General features: G+C 48.1%; 1 protein-coding gene across 2 annotated transcripts in view; it reads left to right on the top strand.

The window, feature by feature from the left end:
* The window catches only part of DLGAP2 (DLG associated protein 2), a 921,880-nt gene that overhangs the window by 360,453 nt on the left and 544,150 nt on the right, over window positions 1-17,277 (top strand). The window lies entirely within an intron of this gene.

Raw genomic sequence — 17,277 nt, 5'->3', positions numbered from 1 at the left:
GGATGGAGGGAGGGCAGCTCTGTGGTGGAGGGAGGGCAGCTCTGTGGTGGAGGGAGGGAGGGCAGCTCTGGAGTGGGCAGGGGGCACTGTGTGCTTCTTGATGCCGTGGCCCATTTGGGAACAGAGCCCTGGGAGGGGCAGAGAACTGGAACTGTGGCTGAGACTCCGGGTGGTAGAGCCGGAAGGTTGAGCATTTCCAACGTGAGTAAAGCTTTCAGCAACTGAAGGCTGAATATTTTAAGGCATTTTACCCTTAATTATGTTATAAAAAATGATTTCTTTCCAATCCACTAATGGAGTTAGAAAGTCACAAGGTGGGTCCACAGTGAACTGCAGAGGTGGAGAATCCAGTATTTATGGTAAAACTGAGGCCTTCCTATCAGTACAGAGAATGAATAATTAATTGTGTTTTTTTGGGTGAAGAAAAAGAAACAAAAAACCGGCTTCAAGTGCTTTTCTCTATTTTGTGCTGAGGCTTAAATTTCTCAGTCCTTTGATGGTGCATCGCACCTTCCAACGTGTCTTGTTTCTATGGCGACACCGACGAGCTGCAGCTTGAATTCCTCGGCTCATCACAATATGAGGCTTCTTTAGGGATTTACCCAAAGCCTTCAAAATGCACTGTGTTTTGTGTCTTTATTGACTGTGCAGTGGGCACAAGGGTGGCTGGACAAGCTCCGTGCCTCCCCCTCTTTCTCTGGACCCAGCCGCACGTTCTTCTCTTAGCATGGGTGTGGCATTGAACACAGAAGGCTTGTATTAGGATGTTAGAATGTACTGAGATTATACAGGGATTATCCAACCAAACGTCTTGACCCCTTGGGTGAGTGTTTCCTTTGCATTGGTTTTGGTGGTTGTTTTCCTGGGGGTTTAGTTTGAGTGGACACAGGGAGAAACAGAAGGGCAGCTCTGCTCTTCAGGGGCAGCGCTTCTGGGTCTTAGCAGCCTGCTCCAGGTGGACCACCTTCCCAGGGTGCAGCAGAGACAGCCTGGTGCAGCAGCCTGTGCCGCATGGACCACCTTCCCACGGTGCAGCAGAGACAGCCTGGTGCTGCAGCCCGCGCCGGCGTGGACCACCTTCCCAGGGTGGAGCAGAGACAGCCTGGTGCAGCAGCCTGCGCCGGCGTGGACCACCTTCCCAGGGTGGAGCGAGACAGCCTGGTGCAGCAGCCTGTGCCGCATGGACCACCTTCCCAGGGTGGAGCAGAACAGTCTGGTACTCCTTCAGGAGGGAGATGAAGATGCTGTGGTCATGCTTTGCTTGTTGTTTTTAAATCGATGAACATAAGAGCACAGGAATGGAGGCCCTCATAGTTGCGTTAGGGCCACGTTTGGGAAAGAACAGAGACGGGTTTAGCACCCACATCTGCAGAACCGCTCTCTCCCCACCACCTACCCTCTGTAGACCCTGGTCATGAGGCTGATCCCAACCCTGTCCACAGGAGACCCCAGGCTCACCCTTGCCTGGGAGGTCTTTGTTGGGACCCTCCATCAGGGCTGCTTCTGGTTACCCTTGACTTCCCGGCAGTGAGCACAGGGGTTTTTGGGTGACGTGATTCAGAGTCTACTTCCTGGTGACCTTTCTGAGCCCCCTTGCTTTAATTTTAGTAATGGGTTAGCAGTGTCCACTGTCAACGCTGTTGTGAGGCTTGGGGGTCTTCAAAGTAAACCATTTTCCGAGTGCTGGGCGCACAGCCAGGGCACACAGTGAGGCCTGGCTGTAATTACTGTGTTATTGTCAGCTTTATCAGGTCCCGGGCCAAAACAGTCCCATGCTAGAGAAGAAAGCTCTACTGAGGCTCTACTCTTAAGTGTCTTTTTCTTTTTGTAATATAAAAACCTTATAATTCTAGAATACAAAGTAAATAGGTAATAAAGCAATTGCATGCATTAGTAAGAGCTTATTTATTTTTCAGTGTGGGCCAAGCTTGAGATGTGTAAGAAATGTTTACAGAGTGAAGGCATGCTCTTCCCTAGAGAGTAGGCTCTGGCTGAATTTGACACCAAAACTATCTGACAATTTTAGAGAACTGAATATTTTAAAAACAAAATTAATGATTTTTTTAAGCAATCAAGATCTAGATGCTAAATGAAGAAAATATTCAGTGTAAACATTTTTCAAAACATTGGTTTGTTTAGAGATGATGTTGCCCTAAATTATTTTTCCATTTACATCACACAAGTGTGTAAATGTGTTCTAGGTGTGTTTGGGGTTTATTGGACCTGTTTTCATGCTGTTCACCATGGCTGACTTTCTGTGGTTGCTGCCAAACCAGGACTATTGATTATTTCCCAAGCTCTAAGAAGCACCTGGGCCACTTATAAAATCAAGGCTTGCCAAGCCTTCACTCAGACCTCTCCCGTGGATGTAGGAGGTTTGTGTGTGGGCTCAGGGCACCAGCATTTAAATGCATTCCGGGCCATATTCATTGTCAATAACTTTAGGGAGCAGTGTGTTAGACAGCACAAAAGGAGAAGCAGCAGCACCCAACCTCTGTGGCATGGAGAGGACCCCCCCAGCATGAGACCTACCTCCCTGTGCTCCAGAGTCGAGGGACTCATCGAGCTCTGTGGCATGGAGAGGACCCCTCCAGCGTGAGACTCACCTCCCTGTGCTCAGGAGAGTCGAGCTGGGAGCCCGGGCAGGCCTTCACCCTCTGTGGCATGGAGAGGTCCCCTCCAGCATGAGACCCACCTCCCTGTGCTCAGGAGAGTCGAGCTGGGAGCCCAGGGCAGGCCTTCACCCTCTGTGGCATGGAGAGGTCCCCTCCAGCATGAGACTTACCTCCCTGTGCTCAGCTGAGTCGAGCTGGGAGCTCGGGGCAGGCCTTTGCACCATGTTGATTCTGCCTTTGACTGAATCTGCTTAGAGGTTTGTATGAACCCCAACCACATGGCCTTCCATGTTTCTGCCTCTTCTCTTACCTTGTTGACTGGTTTTGAACTGAAGAGAAAACTGCAGTGAGTTATATTCCCCTTGCAATGCAGCTCTGCTCTCAGCAAACGTCGGCGGCGCCACTGGACACACGTCCCTCCCCAGGAGTACACACGGGCATGCCAGCCTTGGATCTGGACTGAGTCCCGGCGTCCTCTGCATGTGCAGCACAGAAACCCCACCGCACACCAGTTTGTTTCCAAAAATATGTTTACAATTTGGAAACTAACTTGGAAATGGATGGTTTTAGATGCAAAATGGCAAATGAGTTGCCCAAACAATGAATATTCACCTTCAACGCTGGAATGCGCTTCTGGAACATTCAGGGACACCTGACGTGTGACTGGCTCCTCCTCACACGGGCCTCCTGGGCAGGTTTGCTCTTTTACAACTTTGTGGGCAAATTTGAGAATGTTTTCCAAGGCACGGAGCAGCTGGGAATGCAGCCAGTGTTAGTTGGCCTTCAGGGAGGACAGGCACACCGGGCTCCACCCTGCGATGGCCACCCACAGACGCGGTGACCCACCCCAGGCTCCCAGCCACCCACAGATGCCGGGACCCACCCCAGGCTCCCGGCCACCCACAGACGCCGTGACCCACCCCAGGCTCCCGGCCACCCACAGACGCCGTGACCCACCCCAGGCTCCCGGCCACCCACGCGCCGTGACCCCCCCCCCCCCCACGACGCCGGACCCACCCAGGCTCCCGGCCACCCACAGACGCCGTGACCCACCCCAGGCTCCCGGCCACCCACACGCCGTGACCCACCCCAGGCTCCCGGCCACCCACGGACGCGGTGACCCACCCCAGGCTCCCGGCCACCCACGGACGCCGTGACCCACCCCAGGCTCCCGGCCACCCACGGACGCCGTGACCCACCCCAGGCTCCCGGCCACCCACGGACGCCGTGACCCACCCCAGGCTCCCGGCCACCCACGGACGCGGTGACCCACCCCAGGCTCCCGGCCACCCACGGACGCGGTGACCCACCCCAGGCTCCCGGCCACCCACGGACGCGGTGACCCACCCCAGGCTCCCGGCCACCGACGGACGCTGTGACCCACCCCAGGCTCCCGGCCACCCACAGACGCGGTGACCCACCCCAGGCTTCCGGTAGGGCCCTTTGTCCTCACTTGCTTTGAACATCACACAAATCACAGAGCGACTTTGCTGTTGCTGTTTACCAAATGCGTTGCTAAATGGTGCCTGGGAGGTGGGATAGGTGTGCATTCCAGCAGTCTGTTCATTTGGAAAAGGGTACATTTCATGGCTCACTCCTCTGGGGCTAGTGTGCATTTTAGAAAATACTGTTCTTACAGCATTTCAAAGAGATTCTTTGAAGGCAAAAACTATTTACTAAAATAACCTCAGTTCTCAGCCTCGCCAGCATTCCTGGCTTCCTGCTTTCGAAAGTGCCCACGTGCCTGGTGGTTTTCCCTGGCTGTGCTCTCAGATCCTCTCCGAATGCATAGTCACTGCGATGAATTCCCGCAGAGGGCTTCTGGGAGTTAATATTTCTGTCAGCAGTTTCTTCACATTCACAACAATGAACAGACAACAAGGAGCGACCTGGGTGTTGCGTAGAGACGTGTGTCTCCCGCTGTGTGGAGGAGCCTTTGATCATTCCTGCAGCCATTTATCTTTGCTTACAAGTTTCATTCAACAAATTACCGAGTGTCTGAGAAGTACCAGGGCCGTACTGGGGCTACGTTGATAAGTAAACTCGGTGCCGACCTCAGTCCTCAGGGAGCTTCTGGTCTGTGGTACCGCAATCCTCGCAGGGGTGTCTCTTCATTGCAGGAGGGACTTCGTCCCTTTCAGAGGCTACCAGGAGGATTAGGAAGAGTGTTCGGACGTGTTTCTATGTGAAGGTTTGAAGCTTCAGAGGTGGAGAACGTCTTCTGCCCTGAGATTTCTGCATTAATTAAGTGGGTAGCTTGTTTGAAATCAATTGGTTTACTTACTACAAGTAGCCTGACATTTAGACATTGGTAATTAGTTTGTACAGTATTTAGAAATACCACAGGTCTTTTATATTTACCCAATCCTTGGGATTCTGAATATAATTCACTTAAATGTGATAATTCCTTCTTAGTATCCATAGACATGCATTCAAAATCCTCATTTCAATGGAAGCATGTCGCATCTATTATGCCACAAAGCTCATACAGTTGGCCCCCTTATCCAGGGTTTTCTTCTCGAGCTTTCAGTTACCTGAAGTCAACTGAGATCAGAAAATATTAAATGAAAAATTCTAGAAATGAACAAGTCATAAGTTTTTAATTGCAGACTGTTCTTAGTAGCGTAATGAAATCTTGTGCCTTCCTGCTCTGCCCTGCCTGGGACATGAATCATCCCTTTGTCCAGCATATCCACAGTGTACGGTGTGTGTAGGGAAAAGCTTTGTCTAGCATATCCACAGTGTACGGTGTGTGTAGGGAAAAACGTGTATTAGGGTTTATGGTGTGTATGTGTGTGTGTCTGTGTGTGTGTGTGTGCGCGTGCCTACCCACAGTTTCAGGCACCCCCTGGGAGTCTCAGAATGTGTCCTCTCTGATACAGGGGAATTACTCTATAAGAAGTTGAAGGTGGGTCACACACTTAGAAAGTATATTTCAGAGGATAATTGTCAGACGTCATGATTGAAGAGTGTGTGAACTTGGCACGCCTGTATCATGATTGAAGAGTGTGTGAACTTGGCATGCCTGTTGCATTTCAGCTCCTTTTGACTTCATTCTCTTCCCACGCGTGATCTGCCAGGCAGGACAGAGTTTCGTAAGAAGGAAGGGCTGCTGAGAAATCGTGTATTCTGTAGAAGTAGAATAACCTTGAAAATGGATTCAATTTCATATAGATGATAGCATTTAAAAATCAATTTCTTAAAGCCACTCACTTTAACCATAGCATTTCAATTGCTTTATAGCTGTTCCAGTGAAACTTTCTTTAAAGATAAGCAATACCAGTTACATTTCTTTTACCCGCGTCACCTGCAGTGATTGGGAGGGTGTGGTGAGATTCTTGTGCCGGTCCCATGTGGGGTTTCTTCTGGGGTTCCTGGTGTTCACAAGCCCACGTCTACTCCTCGGGGGCTAGAAGGGCCTGAACGGCATCTTCACTCTGATATTAGCAGTTTGAATCCGCGCTGGTGGGCATGGCAGGCAGAAATGTTAAGTGAAATAAAATCTGTCTCTGAGTGGGCAGCCTGGGGGATCTGGAAGCACTGCCTAATGGAACTGGGAAAACAATTCCTTAAAATCCAACAAAGGCTCACTCACCAACACAGGGTGGGGGGCCAAGGCTGACGAGCAGAGGGGCTGTTTGTTGGCCAGTGTATGCTCTGCTTGCAGAATCAATAAGTGAGCATGCTGTTTATTAGAATTCCGCCACAGGCTGCAACGTGGATGAACCTTGAGGACATTAAGCACGGTGAACAGGCCGGCCACAGAGGGACACCCGCAATGTGAGCGACTCACAGGAGGCACCCAGAGTCTGCAGATTCACAGAGACAGCGGACAGGGGGGTGCTGGGGCTGGGGGTGGAGGGGGCATTTCATGGGGCCAGAGGCTAAGTCTGGGAAGGTGGAAGAGTTCCGGAGATGGCGACACAACGATGGGAAGGTCCTCGTCACCCCTGAGCCGAACACCTAAGACAGTCAAGGTGGTGGATTTTACATTATGTTTATTTTAGCACAAAAAGAGGAAAAAAAGATTTATGAACTAAAAAAAGCAGCCAGCATATTGTATTATAGGGGAACATTCAATTCGGGAAATGTTCAAATAAAGAGAAGAACTCACATTATAAAACAATATATGTGATATGACACACATTTTATTCAATATAAATTAGTGAAAGCTTAATATATATTCAAGCTTTTACTAATTTATAATTATAATATTGAGTATATATACTGAATATATAATGAATATATAGTCAAGCTTTTACTAATTAATATTAATATATATTTACGTACATATATAATATACAAATTACATATAATATATAATTATATAATAATATATATACATTACATGTATAATTATACATTATATATGTATTACTTATATATATTTATATATAATTTATAGATACATAAAATATTACAGACACACACAGCTGTCTCGAGTCACTCAGTGATTGGCATACCATCCAAAAATCCATGGCAGAGAAAGACTAAGTCTCTTAAATGAGAAATGCAAGCTATTCGTGTGATTTGAGAGAGAGTAAATGATTTCTTTTAACATTATATATTTGTACCATAAGTGTTTAGACATGGTCTCCTGAAGGCTCTGCACAAGTCAACTCAATTCTGATAAGATTTCAGGAAATGTTATATCCCCACTGGGCCTGTCACGTGGGCACTCGCCTCTGTGGCAAGGGAGCCTGTGAAGCTGTGGCCTCGTGCGTGGCGGGATTTAGGCACCTGTGCATCTGCACTCAGGATCCTGATGTCCTCACAGTTGAGAGGTGGTGATGTGGGGTGGAGAAAAACAGGGAGAAACACAGGCCTGGGGAAGGTGACGGGGCAGAAAATGTGCGTGGGGCCTTGTGAGTCCCCGGGGTGTTCATGATTCTCTGGGGTCCTTGTGAGTTTCTGGGGGTCTCTGTGGTTTTCACGGGTCTTTTTGAGTTTCTGGGGGTCTCTGTGGTTTTCTGGGGTCTTTGTGCCTCTGGAGTCTCCGTCTGGTGGAGGTAAGAAGGGAACGGAGGTGGCTATGAGTTCCGGCGGCCTAGCTGCCCTGTGTGTGTATCACATCCTGGCTGCCCTAGGCGTCGTCTGGGGGTGTTTGGAGACTTCCAGTCTCTGTTGGGTTCATTTGGACCCACAATGCTGAGACTTTCAAGGCTTCTCAGAGTCATACGGCCTTGGTTAACGGTGGTGACTGACAGGGCCTTGGTGAACGGTGGTGACTGGCGGGGCCTTGGTTAACGGTGGTGACTGGTGGGGCCTTGGTTAATGGTGGTGACTGACAGGGCCTTGGTTAACGGTGGTGACTGACAGGGCCTTGGTGAACAGTGGTGACTGGCGGGGCCTTGGTGAACGGTGGTGACTGGCGGGGCCTTGGTGAACAGTGATGAGTGGCAGGGCCTTGGTGAACGGTGGTGACTGGCGGGGCCTTGGTGAACGGTGGTGACTGGCGGGGCCTTGGTGAACGGTGGTGACTGGCGGGGCCTTGGTGAACAGTGATGAGTGGCAGGTGTCTGCCGTATTCAGGAGTGTACAGTGGTTGATTGTTTATTGGAAATCAGTTTGGGGGGACCCCTCACCCATGTCGGGGCTGCATCTGCCACTGTTGAGTTGGCCTTTGGTGAGGATGCCAGTGATGGACTTGGCTGTGGGAATGTTCTAAAAACAAACACTTTTTTTGGGCCCCTGCATTGGGTGGCATCACAAGAACACAAGCCACTTGCTTGTGGGGCACAGGATTGCTCGGTCAGCTCGTCTTCACGCGTGAATCACCACAGCGAGATGTGTGCACATTTCCTTCATGCCATGGCAGAGGGAGCCACAGGGGTACCACGTGTTAGGGTGAGGGGTCGCTGGCAATGGATGATTTGGGAACAAGAAGAGCATCCAGCCCTGGCCACGGTAGAGCCTCAGACAAGGTGGCTGGAGAGGGGTGTGCAATGAATAGTGGAGGGAGGGTTGACACCAGCCCAGTAAAAAGAGCTCAGGAGAGGGTTCCAGCCAGAGGACCAGCACAGCTGTGTTACAGCACTGAATAGTGGAGGGAGGGTTGACACCAGCCACATAAAGAGAGCCTGGAAGAGGGTTCCAGCCACAGGACCAGCACAGCCGTGTTACGGAAATCCCTTTGGTGACAGGAAGTCAGGGCACCTGTGGGCCAGAACACATGCCTTAGGGGTGGGCGTGTAAAACCACTATCATCTTCAGAGGGGCTTGAACTCATGACTTAATTGACCCTGAGCACGATCAGTAACAGAGGCCCGAATGGTCTCTAGCCTGGCCGAGGCGTTTGCTGACTGTCTCATTTAATCCTTGGGCTGCTCCAGGAAATCACAGCCCGTAGCCCCGCTTCGCAGAGGAAGAGGCTGTCACTTCCAGGGCTGGTGGGCTGCACTGAGGGGTTGGGGTCCCGGGTCCCAGGGCTGCCACCTCCTTCCCCAGTTTGCTCCTGTGCTCAAGGCTTGTCAGCGAGGCAGCCCCGGGGACCACTTGCACCTGCTGTTGGGTTAATTACCCTTAATTAGGTTGCATCCCTCACCAGAGAGCGGGAAGTGGAGTGTGCTTCCTCCATCTGCAGGGCCTCTGAAGAGCACCCGCAGCTTCCTCCTTAGCAGAGGAGAAAATCTCTGCCATCTCATCCTCACCTACCTCGACTTGCCAGATGCCCTGGAGCGGAGGAGGAGCAGTGATCGGCAGCGGCCGTGCAGGTGCCGCACCTGATGGTCCACCTGGGAGAACCCGGCAGGAAGTCCGAAAGGTGCGGTGTCCCTACATGGGGATGTGTTGAAGGAGGCCCACGGGTGCCCGAACCTCAGTGTCCAGGTTCATACTTTGTCCTGAGATTTCGGAGTGATGATTTGTCATTGATTTACCTTCTTAACAACACCTTTTCATATGTGATCCAGTCTACAGAGAAAAAATTCTGACACCTTAAAAATCACAACCATGGTTCCTGAGAATGAAAAGTGTTCCGAAAGTGAAGACTCTGCCACAGGTGTGATTACTTAGGGCTCTGGAACTGTAGGGGTCTCATGTTGTGGGGATTAACCCTGTTCTGCCTGAAGGAGGAGACAGTGCTGGGAACAGGTTCCCCACATTCTCACCAGCACCTGTGACTTTTGTCCCTTGATGAGAAGTTACCCTAACATGGTTCTACTCCGCGTTTCTCTGATGGTGGGAGATGCAGGGAGGGATAGCCATGCTGAGCCGGGGTCTGTGCCTGAGTGACAAGGCAGGAGCTTCCTGCCGGTGTATTTTCTACTGAAGGGAGCCATTCTGGGACGGTTTTCTATTGAAGGGAGCCATTCTCAGAGGGTTTTCTATTGAAGGGAGCCATTCTAGGAGGGTTTTCTATTGAAGGGAGCCATTCTAGGAGGGTTTTCTGTTGAAAGGAGCCATTCTAGGAGGGTGGAGGTGCTTGTCACTTACTTGTGAGTGACACCTGTGATGAACTGTGTTCAAAGGGAAATTATCAAATGAGAATAGAACCATTTGGACTCTGTAGAGGATAAGACTCTAAGGTTCTAGGAGCAGGTTTGCTTCAACTTCTCAGACGTATTTTCTTCTGGGAAGAGTCTTGCCAGATAAGCAGAGTGAAAGTCTATTAAACCGCACCTGTGTTTGGCATGTAGAAGGCAGCAGTGAGTGCACTGACAATGGATTTCCCATTCTAACAAAATGTGACTTTCGTGTGAGTTGCTCGGCTGGGGGCAGTATCACCCACGCATCAAAATAAAACAAGTGGAGGTATTTAAAGCACCGCAAAGTGGAGAGACCAGAGGCTTTGCAGTGCACTGGTTCTGTGACTTTGCTCCGAGACTTGGTTTTCTCATCTGCAAAATGGAGACAATAGCTCACAGAGAGGCTGGAGGTGAAGGTGACTGAGTGCTTTCTACATACTCATCACCACCCAAGGGCTGGGAGGCTGGGCTGGCACAGACCCCTCGCTGTTGCTGAGCCCCCACACCCGGAGCTGCCTGGGCCTCAGATCCACTCACACAGAGGTCAGCGAAGGCTTCCAGAGGCGTCCAAAGGAAGTTTCTCTGCACCGGCTCGATCCTTGTCCTGTGTGGGTCACGTTTGGCCTGAGAAAAGGCCACAGCTCTTCATAGGGAAAGCCAGGGCCCTTTGCGTGGGAAGCTCATGTGCTGTTATTTTCCAGCGGAATTTTAGGGTGGAAACACAAGAGGCAGCTAACTATGGAGAGTCCTAGGAGAAGGGGCTTTCTGTGTGACATGTGCCTGGGAGGACTTCCTGAGGCTTCATTTCCTCTGTTCCTCCCTGCTCTGTCCCAGCAGAGCTGTTTTTGTAAACCACACATAGTATTTGCCATTCTTCACTTTAATTGTGCCAGGGACTCTGTTCTCCTTCCCCCTCTGTGAGTTACGGCCCCTCCCATGCTGTGTTTCCACCCCCATGTTGCATTTGGCAGGAGCCTTCCCGACCCCGAACCACCCTAAGCTGTCAAATGTCTATGGCTCGGGGGGCAGGAGAGGGAGCTCATGAGATGGCAGACAGACCAGGGGTGGGCACAAAACGTAACCCTGGGTCGTGGACTCAGCTCTGCTTCCTGAAGCCCCTGAAGCAAGTAGAGAATAGTCGTAGTTGAGACTGAGTTTCCAGAAGGGCAGAAAACCAACTTGCATGTTTTCTTTTTTATTGTTGCCTTTTTGAAAAAATGGTCCTAATTTCAGCTTGTTTTTCCAACTGTGTGTAAGGATGGACTGGACGCTGTGCAGAAGTGGAGATCTTAGGTAGGAAGAAGGGATGGGAAGGTTGATGGGAAATGAATTGGCTGTCACTGTCTGTCCTGTCCAGATGCATTTGGAGACTTTCTGGAGAATGATTTCCAAACCCAGTATGTGCTGAAGGTTTCCCCAATCTATGGGGAAATGAAAAGAAGACAGTGCAGTGAATTTCTGAAAGTTAACCACTTTCGGCATTAATAAAACAAACGAAACCCTGGGAGCAGCCTTCATGCTTGTTTGACGTTGCAGGGCTGCCTGTGATTGAGGCCATCATATAAGATGATGTTGTGAGGATGTGAGCGAGTGCACATGCCCGTGATGTGTGCTGGGTCTGTGAGGTGTGTTGGGTCTGTGAGGCGTGCATGTGCCTGTGATGTGTGCTGGGTCTGTGAGGTGTGTTGGGTCTGTGAGGTGTGCACGGGTCTGTGACGTGTGCTGGATCTGTGAGGTGTGCACGGGTCTGTGACATGTGCTGCGTCTGTGAGGTGTGCACATGCCTGTGATGTGTACTGGGTCTGTGAGGTGTGAACGGGTCTGTGATGTGTGCACGGGTCTGTGACATGTGCTTGGACTGGGTCTGTGATGTGTGCGTGTGCCTATGAAGTGTGCTGGATCTGTGAGGTGTGCATGGGTCTGTGAGGTGTGCACGGGTCTGTGACATGTCCTGGATCTGTGAGGTGTGCACGGGTCTGTGACATGTCCTGGGTCTGTGAGGTGTGCACGGGTCTGTGACATGTGCTGCGTCTGTGAGGTGTGCACGGGTCTGTGACATGTGCTGGGTCTGTGAGGTGTGCATGGGTCTGTGAACAGTGCACATGATGTGCGCACAAGCCTGTGAAGTGTCCTGGGTCTGTGAAGTGTGCATACGGTGGGTGAGGTATGCACGTGCCTGTGAAGTGTGCATGGGTCTGCGATGTGTCTGCATCTGGCACGTGAGAGAGCCAGCAGTGCCATATTGTCCCTGAAATTAGGGGAAAACAATGACAAACCCAAACATCTGCAAATAACTGCTTTCCATTTTCAGGGAAGATTTATAGCATTTTTTGTTTGTTTGTTTTTGAGAGATGTTGAGCGTCCCACAGCCCTGTGGCATCGCTGTTCTTACAGACCCTCTCTCTCACATACAGCTGTCTATATTCACCCTGCACAGCCCTGACCTGTGTCTCAGGTGTGAGGACCCCCAGGACCCCACACACTGTCTGTGCCTGGTGCAGGGCTCAGCTACCCCTGTCTGTAGGGCCCTTCCCTGTGGATGGTGCTCTTGGGGGTTTGGGGTCAGGGAGTGTGAGGGGTTGGTTTCTTGGCTGGGTAAGTCAGATGCATCTGCCAGCCGAAGGTCATACGTGGGTTTGAGCAGCCTCTCCTTGTGCTTGCTGGAACACATGCTCCACACACATGTGCCATCTGCATGCCGCAGTGCCCGACTCCAGGGCTGCTTTCTGCCCAGGCCTTCCTCCACCTCACAGAGCCCAGAACATCACTCATGGCAGGGCCGGAAATGCAGAGATGGCCTAGCTACAGAAAATGATTTAAATACAAAGAAAACGTGGAGAGAGGAGGCTTAGCATCCGACTTGCCCAGTTTCCCATTGGCGCTCCCAGAGTGATGGCAGAAATCATCTTCCCTCGGCTCCCGGAAGACGCAGCACTGTGTGTGCTGAAGGCTGTGGATTCTGGGGCCAGACTCCCTGGGTTCACATTCCAGTCCCCATTTTCTGTGTGACCTTGGGCGTGTTTCTTTTTTTCTTTTTTAACTTTTATTTTTGGTTCCGGGGTACATGTGAAGGCTTCTTACATAGGTTAACTCCTGTCACGGAGATTTATTGTACAGGTTATTTCATTGCCGAGGTTTAATTAGGTCTACTACTCAATAGTTATATTTCACGGTCCCCTCCCCCTCCCATACGCCACCCTCCAATAGACCCCAGAGTGTGTTGTTCCCTCTGTGTGTCCGTGTGTTCTCATTATTTAGCTCCCACTTGCAAGTGAGAACATGCAGTATTAGTTTTTCTCTTCCTGGGTTAGTTTGCTGAAGATAATGGCCTCCAGCTCTATCCATGTTCCTGCGGAAGTCATGGGTCTTATTTTTTTATGGCTGTATAGTATTCCATGGTATATATGTACGACGTTCTCTATATTCAGTCTATCATTGCTGGGCATTTAAGTTGATTCCATGTCTTTGCTTTTGTGAACAGTGCTGCAGTGAACATTCACGTGCATGTGTCTTTATGGTAGAATGATTTATATGCCTCTGGATGTATACCTGCTAATAAGATTGCTGGGTCGAATGGTAGTTCTGCTTCTAAGTCTTTGAGGAATCACCACACTGCTTTCCACAGGGGTTGAACTACTTTACACTCCCACTGACAGTGTGTAAGTGTTCCTTTTTCTCCACAACCTCACCAGCATCTGTTATTTTTTGACTTTTTAATGATAGCCATTATGACTGGTGTGAGATGGTATCTGACTGTGGTTTTGCTGTGCATTTCTCTAATGATAAATTATGTTTAATTTTTTTCATATGCTTCTTGGCCACATGTATGTCTTCTTTTAAAAAGTGTGTACATGTCGTTTGCCCACTTTTTTTTTTTCTTTGAGACAGAGTCTTGGTCTCTTGCCCAGGCTGAAGTGCAGTGGTGCGATCTTGGCTCACTGCAAGCTCTGCCTCCCGGCTTCATGCCATTCTCCTGACTCAGCCTCCCAATTAGCTGGGACTACAGGCGTCTGCCACTACACCTGGCTAATTTTTTGTATTTTTAGTAAAGACAGCGTTTCACCGTGTTAGCCAGGATGGTCTCGATCTCCTCACCTCATGATCCACCCGCCTCGGCCTCCCAAAGTGCTGGGATTACAGATGTGAGCCACTGCACCCGGCCGTCCTTTGCCCACTTTTTAATAGGGTTGATTTTCTCTTGTAAATTTGTTTAAGTTCCTTATAGATACTGAATGTGAGACCTTTGTCAGATGCGTAGTTTGCAGATACTTTCTCCCATTCTGTAGTTTGTCTGTTCACTCTGGTGATCGTTTCTTTTCTCTACAGAGGTCCTTAAGTTTAATTGGATCCCATTCGTCAATTTCTCCTTTTGTTGCAGAAACTACATGAATCATGAAATCTTTGCTCATTCAGGATGATATTGCCTAGGTTGTCTCTCAGGGTTTTTATAATTTTGGGTTTTACTTTTAAGTCTTTAATCCATCTAGAGTTGCTTTTTGTACATGGTATAAGGCAGGGGTCCAGCTTCAATCTTCTACGTAGGACTAGCCAGTTATCGCAGCACCCTTTGTTGACTAGGGAGTCTTTTCTCCATTGATTATTTTTGTCAGCTTTGTCTAAGATCAGATGGTTGTAGGTGTGTAACCTTATTTTTGGGCTGTCTATTCTGTTCCATTGGTCTATGTCTCTGTTTTTGTATCAGTGTCATGCTGTTTGTTACTGTAGCCCTGTAGTATCATTCAAAGTTGGATAATATGATGCCTCCAGCTTTGCTCATTTTGCTTATGACGGCCTTGGATATTTGGGCTCTTTTTTGGTTCCATATGAATTTTACAATAGTTTTTTTTTTCTAGTTCTGTAAAGAATGTCATTGGCATTTTGATAGGAATATCATTGAATCTATAAATTGCTTTGGGCAGTATGGCCATTTTAATTAAATTGATGCTTTCTATCCATGAGCCTGGGATGTTTTTCCATTTGTGCATTCTCAGATTTCTTTGAGGAGCATTTTGTAATTCTCATTGAAGAGATCTTTAACCTCCCTTCTCAGCTGCATTCCTAGGTATTTTATTCTTTTTGTGGCAGTTGTGGATGTAATTACCTTCCTGATTTAGCTCTCAGCTTGGCTGTTGTTGATGTGTAAGAATGCTAGTGATTTTTGTATATTGATTTTGTATCCTGCAATGCTGGTTAAGTTGTTTATCAGCTGAGGGAGATTTTGGGCCAAGACTGGGGTTTTCTAGATATAGAATCATGTCATCTACTAACAGGGGTACTTTGACTTCCTCTCTTTCTGCTTGGATACCCTTTATTTTTTCTATTGCCTGATTGCCCTGGCCAGAACTTCCAATACTGTGTTGAATGGGACTAATGAGAGACGGCATCCTTGTCTTGTGCTAGTTTTCAAGGGGAATTCTTCCAGCTTTTACCTGTTCAGTATGATGCTGGCTGTGGGTGTGTCATAGATAGCTCTTATTATTTTGAGGTATGGTCCTTCAATACCTAGTATATTGAGAGTTTTTAACATGAAGAGGTACTGGATTTTATTAAAAGCCTTTTCTGCATCTATTGAGACAATCACGTGGTTTTTGTCTTTAGTTCTGTTTATGTGATGAATCACATTGATTGATTTGTGTGTGTTGAACCAACCTTGCATCCAGGAGATGAAGCCTGCTTGATTGTAGTGGATTAGCTTTTTGATGTGCTGTTAGATTTGGTTTGCAATAATTTTGCTGAGGATTTTTTTCATCGATGTTCATCAAGGATATTGGCCTAAAGTTTTCTTTTTTTGTTGTGCCTCTGCCAGGTTTTGGTATCAGGATGATGCTGGCCTCATAGAATGAGTTGGGGAGGAGTCCCTCCTTTTCAGTTTTTTTGAATAGGTTCAGTAGAAATAGTACCAGCTCTTCTTTGTACATCTGGTAGAATTCAGCTGTGAATTCATCTGTCCTGGGCTTTTTTTTCGTTGGTAAGCTATTCATTACTGATTCAAATTCAGAGCTTGTTATTGGTCAGCTCAATGAATCAGCTTCTTCCTGGTTCAGGCTTGGGAGGGTGTAAGTGTCCAAGAATTTATCCATCTCTTCTAGGTTTTCTAGATTGTGTGCATAGAGGTGTGCATAGTAGTTTTTGATGGTTATTTTTATTTCTGTGGGGTCAGTGGTAACATTCTCTTTGTCATTTCTAATTGTATTTATTTGGGCCTCCTCTCTTTTCTTCTTTGTTAGTCCAGCTAGCAGCCTATCTTACTAATTTTTTTCTCAAAAAATCAACTCCTGGATTCATTGATCTTTTGAATGGTTTTTCGTGTCTCGATTTTCTTTAGCTCTGATTTTGGTTATTTCTTGTCTTCTGCTAGCTTTGTGGTTGATTTGTTCTTGCTTCTCCAATTCTTTTAATTGTGATGTTAGGTTGTTAATTTGAGATCTTTCCAACTTTTTGATGTGGCATTTAGTGCTATGAATTTTCCTCTTAACACTGCCTTAATTGTGTCCCAGAGATTCTGGTATGTTGTTTCTTTGTTCTTATCAGTTTCAAAGAGCTTCCTGATTTCTGCCTTAATTTCATTATTTGCCCAAAGTCATTCAGGAGGATGTTGTGTAATTTCCATGTAATTGCATGGTTTTGAATGACTTTCTGAGTCTTAACTTCTACTTTTATTGTGCTGTGGTCCAAGATTGCACTTGGCGTGGTTTCAGTTCTTTCACATTTGCCTGAGGATTATGATCAATTATGTGGTTTGTTTCAGAATATGTGCCTTGCGGCAAAAAGAAGAATGTATATTCTGTTGCTTTGGGGTAGAGAGTTCTATAGAGGTCTATCATATCTATTTGGTCCAATGTGGAGTTCAGACCCTGAATATCTTCATTAATTCTCTCTCGGTGATCTGTCTAACACTGTCAGTGGAATGTTGACATCTCCCACTATTACTGTGTGGGAGTCTTTCTCTCTATGAAGGTCTCTAAGGCCTGCTTTATGAATCCAGGTGCTCCTGTGTTGGATGCATGTATATTTAGAATAGTTAGGCCTTCTCATTGAATTGAGCCCTTTACTGGGCATGTTTCTTAGCCACGGGGAATAACTTTTCATCTGAAAATTGGAGTAGTAATAACTACTTTATAAAAATATTATGAAGATTCTGAGTTTGTGTATGTAAAGTGCCTAAGACAGTGCCTGCCACACCATAGATGCTGTAG

The sequence above is a fragment of the Nomascus leucogenys genome, chromosome 4 (assembly GCF_006542625.1).
Source record: "Nomascus leucogenys isolate Asia chromosome 4, Asia_NLE_v1, whole genome shotgun sequence".
Classification (NCBI taxonomy): Eukaryota; Metazoa; Chordata; class Mammalia; order Primates; family Hylobatidae; genus Nomascus; species Nomascus leucogenys.
The sequence above is the reverse complement of the archived record's forward strand: the minus strand, read 5'-3'. Positions and strand labels throughout refer to the sequence as shown.